Source organism: Amphiura filiformis, chromosome 15, assembly GCF_039555335.1.
Source record: "Amphiura filiformis chromosome 15, Afil_fr2py, whole genome shotgun sequence".
Taxonomy (NCBI): Eukaryota; Metazoa; Echinodermata; class Ophiuroidea; order Amphilepidida; family Amphiuridae; genus Amphiura; species Amphiura filiformis.
In genome coordinates, this window is record NC_092642.1 from 19,042,539 (window position 1) to 19,050,181 (window position 7,643).

A 7,643-nucleotide genomic window follows, 5' to 3' on the forward strand; every position below is an offset into this window, starting at 1 on the left:
TGGGTATTCTGGGGTTTCGCCACAAAGAAGAGAGAGCTAGGGAAGGGTAGTAACATTAAGTTTCCTTAGGAAATAATAATGACAGCACAAAGTATTCTAAAGTCTCTGAATATCATATACTGTTGTTAACATCCCAGATCTGCATTAATAGTGATCATCTATATCCTAATAACATTGAGCAATGTTACCATACAAAAAGCTGCTCTGTGCAATATTCCTATACAGTTTCGCAAGACCTGAGTGAAATAGAATAGTCAAGCTGGCAACAGTAAAACGATTTCTTGTTTCACATGTATTTATTATCGTTATCGTTTTTGGCACACACACATTCGAACTTTTTCATTTTATAGCGCTTACGTTCCTGAACAATGTAATGCAATCCTGGACCTCAACAACAATAAGCATGGTAATTCCACGGACAATTCCCGATTGAGGCATGACCCGCGTTGACTGGTACGATCACAATATTTACACGTACACGCTTGTAGGGTTAGATAAAGGTGATCACAGTAATTTGCCTTGCGCCGCGTGCATGGCAACTTTACTCGCGCCATTTGGTGATTACAAGATCATGAAGATGGAATTACTTTCTAAAATCAGATGTCAAATCTTTATTGTGCGAATCCTAACATTTTTCACCGTGATGAATGTATTTCATTTACATCATGTGCAATGTGTGGTATCAGGTAGGTTGATATTTATATAATTATGTAAAGATAATTTCGTTATAGACAGACGTAGACTGGTTTAGTTTAGAAATTATATGCTTCTGGAAGTTTACGGCTGACAGCCGACTTATATATATATTTGGATTGATTCGGGTATGCTGAATTCAAATCTGTTGCATTAAGCTTTATAAATGTCAAACCAATGGCCCTCACATATGACCCTGAAAATGCCCCAAATGGATCGTACCTGTAGAGGTAAACACACCCTCCAAATTTGTTATTCACTCACATATCAAAATTAATTATTCGTTTGGTCCTATCGCAAACATATTAAATAAATATAACAGTCGTGAACATACGAAGTTATGGCCTTTTTTTTGAACACAGCCTGACATAGCGTGACGATTTTCGCGAACACTGCGCGATGCGTACACCACCATTTACATGATGGGTGCGTGTGCGACTGTGCGTGCTAACGCGAATGTGAATCTATTCTAACTTGTGATTGGTTAGTATTTTAATAATTGCATCCAACGTCGTGCGTTCGCGTTGTAGTTTGAAATACGCGATTTACGATCGCAGTTAGATCGCATACAGCTGTTAAAAGCTATGTTCATTCAATTCAAATTTCTAGTATAGTCGCCAACTAGCCTTTTCTAGACCTTATACACCAAGTACTAAAAGAGACTTCTAGAAAATAAAGCCCCTACAGTTTTTAGGGTACAAAATGTCGGTGTTTGTTTTGGTGTTTTTGTCACTGTCTGCATACGGATCCTATAACGTGTTCGAAATTTCTACCATTTCTAAATCACTCCATATATTCACTGTACAATGACACTGTTACAAAATTGAAAACGTCTAGATCTAACACTAGGATCCACAACATGCCCATCTATCAGGGCACAGTTGTTTAAGCCCAATACATTTGCACATTCATTAAATGACCTTTGACAGTTTAGGTACAAAAACTCAAACTCTACAATTTGAGGTCAAATTTGGTACTATGATTGCTTAATTGAGGTTATTGAACTACACCATTGGGATGAGGCCATTGTGGTCCAGTGCAATAGACTGTTTAATGAACGTCAGAATATCTACACAGATCATTGGATCGTTATGGGGAAATATATATTAACATAATGGCAACCTTTGTGCTGATATTTTACTGTATACAATTCACATAAATCATTCAAAAAATAGATATGCCTTCTGTGGTTTATGGGCCCTATCTATTAAATTTTCTGTAGAACTCTAGTGTCATTTTAAGTGTGAGTTAATCTGTGGTGCATGATGTTATTTCACCATGCAAGATTTGTACTTGGACATTTAAAAAAGATGTGGTTAAAAAATATCATTTTCTGATAATTGAGGTAAAGGTAACATTTTAGCAACTTGAGTGTATACATGTTGAGGGGCCAAGTGGACTTACGGTCTTCTTACGCTCAGGTCTTCAAGTTAGGAGTAGCCCTACTAGTAATCATAGTAATAGGGGCACCAGTGGAACAAATTCTATAATGGCATGTGTATACGCGCAGCCCGCGAAAAGTTTGTTATCTCTAATACTAGTAAAACAAAAGTGCCTTAAGCCGTCGTTCCAAAGAAAAATGCGATCTCATTAATTTCTCAAAAATAAAATAGCAGTTTAACAAATAACGGTTAAAATGAAAGCCACCATTACGGGCATAATTATCGTATCATTATAAAAGGCCTGACACCAATGTAAATATTTGTTTCAGTAACCCAAGTTCATAGTCATTTACGCTCACGCTCTTTATTACAGATCGTCTGGAATTGCATATTTAGGTTTCAGCGATTGTCCGAAAAAAAAAGGTGGTATTTTCTTGAAAATACTTGGAATGTAGATACTTATTGTTGATATTAGTGTTCGCGATTTTAATTTATGCACTATTTAGCCGACAATTTCAATGCATTTTACAATTAAAAATGTCGCTTGCGTAAATACCGGTATTTCTAACAGTATCTGTTTTTTATTATCGAAAAACTATCCACATTAGTTCACTAGACTTTGTTGAAACCATAGATACCGTATCAGACCGCAGGTGATGAACAGATTTAAAACTAGAATTAAAAGAACCAGCGTAAGTCTTCTCAATAATGCAGTTTTGTTATATATCGCAAAATGTAATTTTGGACATGTTTTTCATTGTTTTTTATAACAAGGAATGCTTTACTTACCCCAAACTTCCTGTACGTAGTTTTGACTCAATGCTCGTAGATGTGTGGTAGTTTGTGATGATGAATTCACGATTTTTTCTACTAGCAATTCAAACCTGCGACAAATTTGGTGGTTTGTGATAGGCGATACCATTTTCAACCCTGATATGGCACTTACGTCAGTACAGTGCGCATATCATTGGGCGCAACCTCAAATCACTAACGTTTGGTGAAAGCGCTGGTATACACACGCACGCGCTTAAAGACGCCGCATAGATGCGCTGTAATTTCGCTGCCACTGGTGAATCAACAGAATCAGATCTAATCAACTAGGTCTGTTGCAGCCGAACACGGCGCACACCTATCCGCTGTTAGATTGTAACATATTGTCTCAGCAGTTCCCCAAATTCCATTGGGTAAAGGAAGTTTTAGACAACTTATCGCCGATTTTGAAAGCAGGGGGAAATAGGAGGTCCCCAATTTATATGATACAATTTTACAAATTTAACCAAATAATACAATTGCATAAGTACAGCATGATAAAAGCAAGCACATCAACATGGTAAAATGTGACCAAACTAACCGGCACACACGCGTAATAACCATGAGAGGAGAGAATTACCAGCCCTTGCACTAAGCAAGATAAAGCGTATACCACAGGATTGATGGAAATTTGAGCGCTATGAGTTAGGAAGTGCCGCCTCCATGAAATCTGCTATGGTAGCAGCTTTGACGACAATATCTAAAGCAACACCTGTGTGATTCAATCCTAGGCCTCTCTTTTATCTATTGATCTCAAAAAAGGATTCAAACCATTATAATAGCGTCCCTGACCTAATGCTGACACATATTTAATGAGACGCAAAGGAACTGGTCTACTGATTATGCTTGAGCGAACTCCATACGATCAATACTCTGTCATATGCCTTATTGTGATGAGGCGGGAGTTTTAAAAACACGGTCCCTGAACGCAACAAATTAATTCCGGACAAGGAACAATAGCCACAATACAGACAAACTGCCTGGCAATGACGTCACATTAGTCTATAGTATGATCAGAACATAAAAGTCTGGTGATCGTCTACAGTATGATCAGTACTAAAAGTCCAGAGCGATTTTTATTTCTTGTCTTGTCCAATTTTGATTACATTAACCATGTATCGCAAGCTGCTAATGTCATACCAGCATTGTTTTCACTATCACTGCTGTAAAAAAAGCTTGCGTGTATGTTTAGCTACATATCATCTGTTCTGTAACACAGCAATGCTTGCCAAGGATGTAGAGGAAATATTACCAGGATAGAATGATAAACCAAACGTCCTGGGATCATATCCTGTATTGTCAGTGATATTCCCTATGCCTTTAAGGGTAGACGAGGTATTGTTGGTCCGAAACAACCTAAATCGATTTTTATTATTTAGATCAATATATTATTGAAAATTAACACCTTGATGTTTTGCAAAAGTTCATTCTACAAATCGTATACTTTGCAAACTTGCTTAATTTATTATTGTTAATGAGTTATGTACGTTTTACAAAGTGTTGTTGTTTCAGCCCTCTTTACAACATAACTCAAGAACCGCAGCACTTATAGAAGTATATCTGTGATATTTTAATTCTTCTACACGCTGGCTATGAATTAAGCAATGCAGTTTTTTCCAAATCTCAATACCATTCGTAAGATGCTGTGAACTACCAAATCACAACAGTTTAAAATAATTAATAACCTTAAGGGAGTGAATATGCAGCACGTAGCAAGAACTTCTGGGGCCCATGGACAGGGAGCAGTTTGGGGGCCCTTTTAATATCTCCAGCTGGTAATATTACCAGCCCTATCCCTAACACACTTAATTTTCGCTTTTACTCGGGGCCCATGAATCCTCGGGGCCCATCGTCCACCCTGTCTCCCCACGCTTGCTACGCCCTGGACATGAGAGAGTATTTTGACAGTGTTTGACAGTAATAGAGACAGTATTTATTTTGTGGAACCAAGGAGCACATCAGGCACACCAAACTACATTTTGAATACGAGGAATAATCATTATGATTTTAAGAAATTCACAATATAGGCCTAATACAAATTGTATGGCAAATTATTAAAAATTTAAATTGTTGTCATTTAACAGTCCTGGAAGTAAACTTTACAAATCTAATGATATGTATATTAAAGTGTATGCAGCTTGCAGCTGGGCAGAAAAGCCTACCATCATTTGAAAGTTTTGATCTTTCGTATTGAAGATATACATTGTCCCCCAAAGACCTATATTTTAACACGTTGTTGATCGATATTATATATATTGCAGGGGAAGAATGTTCGTTAGCAAGGCCTCTCGGCATGGAAGATGGGATAATACGAGATGAACAAATAACGGCGTCTGATTATGACGGTGATAACGCTCCAGAAGAAGGGGAGACTGAACAATCCAGATAAATATTGGGCTACAGGCACAGAAAGATCCAACTAATCCATGGATTCAAGTTGATTTGCCAGAAAATGCCATTGTAACCGGTATACAAACACAGGGTAGTTCACTCAGCATTTGGGACGACTGGGTAAAACGGCTGCAGATAAAAGCGGGGATTCAGAAGAGTCGCTGTCGTTCATTGTAGATATGAATGGACCTGTGGTAAGAGTGCATCATTGTACCCTTAGTAATAGCATGCAGGGTATATTGTTATATTATAGTTTCTTATCTCTTTTTTACTTCTCCCATCAAACACTACACATTGCCTAGGATAGCTCAAATCAGGGCCCATATTGGCACATGTCGTATCTCACAAGTTTGACCTTTTCGAGATATTATACTAGCATATGATATAGTTATGTACTAAATTATACCAAATTTCAAAACTAAATATGGTCTAATATTTATAGTGAGATATTAATTAGGGTAAAATCTTCCGAGCGGTTCCGTTCAATTGGAGTTTCTATTGTGGAAAGCAGTTCAACCATGCTAACCACGCCGTCACGTAGGCATTTTTACTTATGCTTACTTACATTGGCGGCAGAGCCGGGAGGGGGCAGGGGCCAGTGGCCCCATCTTTTCGACCGGGGACCCTGCTCCCCCCCCCACTTTAATTAAACCCATGTGCTGTGTGTCACATGTCTGGATGAACATAAATAATTTTTTCTATTCCAGAAGAATAAAGAATTCCTAAAAGAAAGTGTAAAAGTTATACACCAAAATGGCATTTTGTTTAATTTTTCATGCCCTGTGTATGAATAAACAAATCCCCCTTTTGCTTCTACTTTGGTAATAGCGAACATTTATCCACGAATGGCTTCAATTTTGGCCTTCATTTGAATTGAACTAAAATTGTATACAATAATAGTGCCAAAATGGTCCATGGCTTCAATTGGGCCTTCAGTTTGCAAAAGGTTTCTCACTTCTCACATCTCCCCTCAAACACCCCCTACGTATGCATGAACAAGTCAAGCTCTTTTCGTTTCTGCTTTGGACAACCGACACTTAATGTGTCAAATTAATGTAAAAGCCACCTTTTCGCGAAGGTTTCTGGGGCTTAAGAGTATTTACAAAAAATGTTCATCGAAAGTCCGGGTCGAAAGTGTAACTCCAGGAAGCGGCAAAATCCAAAATGGCTACCGGGGCCATATTGGAATTGAATATATCAACCTAGAGTCATTGGCCAAGGGTCATTTCATACTAATGTTATAAACAGGAATCTATTCCAAGGGTTACATTTCATTTTAGGGTCATCTTCAGCATGAAATCCAATATGGCCGCCAACAACATTATCGAATACTCATATTTTGTACGTTTGACCTACTTACTTAGAAATACAATTGAAGTGTTGTTTTCAATTATTCCTATGGCTGTGAAATTATGGCGGCCATATTGGAAAATTGGAAATTAAGTTCAAACATCCCTAGAATGACGACATAATCGACAACAATCATGGCAGTTGATTTCAGGCAGATATCATAGAATATACTAAATGTTTGCAGTATTTATTACTTGAAATGATAGGAAATCATTATTATAAGATGATATAAAAAATCATAAATAATTATAACAAAATGTACAAAATGCCTCAACAACCCCTCCCCCTGAAAGTTGGACGGCTTACCCTAGCGCCCCGGCCTACCCCGAGTAAGGTGGTTGGGTTTCAAAATCGCTAGCACAAAGAATAAAATTCGGACAATTACATAAGCCGTTTGGCAGGTTTGTTTGAGCGTTTTACGGCGACAGAGGAAAAATCCGGAAGGATTTGGCATTTACCCGACCCCTTTGTTCGGTTTTAAAGCCCTGATGACCTTTTAAGGCTTAAAGTTGGTAAAGTAAAAGGTGCCCCCCCTTTGTTAGACTACGGTTTTAAAGCCCTGCTGACCTTTTGAGGCTTAAAGTTGGTAAAGTAAAAGCTGCCCCCTCCTTTGCTAGACTACGGCGGTTTTAAAGCCCTGCTGATATTTTAGGCTTAAAGTTGGTAAAGTAAAAGCGATATATTGTTGATGTGCAAGGATATGTGCGTATGTGATTGACTTAATATGACGATATACATTCATTCCAGACATTTCAAGCCAACACCGATCGAGATTCTGTTGTTAATATTACGTTTCCTGAGTCAATAAATGCAAAGTTCTTGCGTATCATACCAACAGAATGGGAAAACTGGATATCACTACGCTTTGAAGTTATTGGTTGTCGTACTGGTAAGACTCACGTTTTAAAAATTAAGGGCGTCGCTGTGAAGCAAATCACATTATGTCTTTAAGTGAATTAAAAATTACAGATTTTAAGGTCGTGCGAAGGAAAAACAAATGGCATCACGAGTCGTGCG

The 7,643-nt window shown here is 37.9% G+C and overlaps 1 long non-coding RNA gene across 1 annotated transcript; it reads left to right on the forward strand.

The window, feature by feature from the left end:
- The first annotated feature begins 323 nt into the window (after nt 1–323).
- On the forward strand, nt 324–7,509 carry LOC140172153 (uncharacterized). The gene is made up of 3 exons (XR_011861680.1): nt 324–686; nt 5,147–5,470; nt 7,374–7,509. It is a non-coding gene; the product is annotated as an uncharacterized lncRNA (long non-coding RNA).
- The last annotated feature ends 134 nt before the right edge of the window (nt 7,510–7,643 follow it).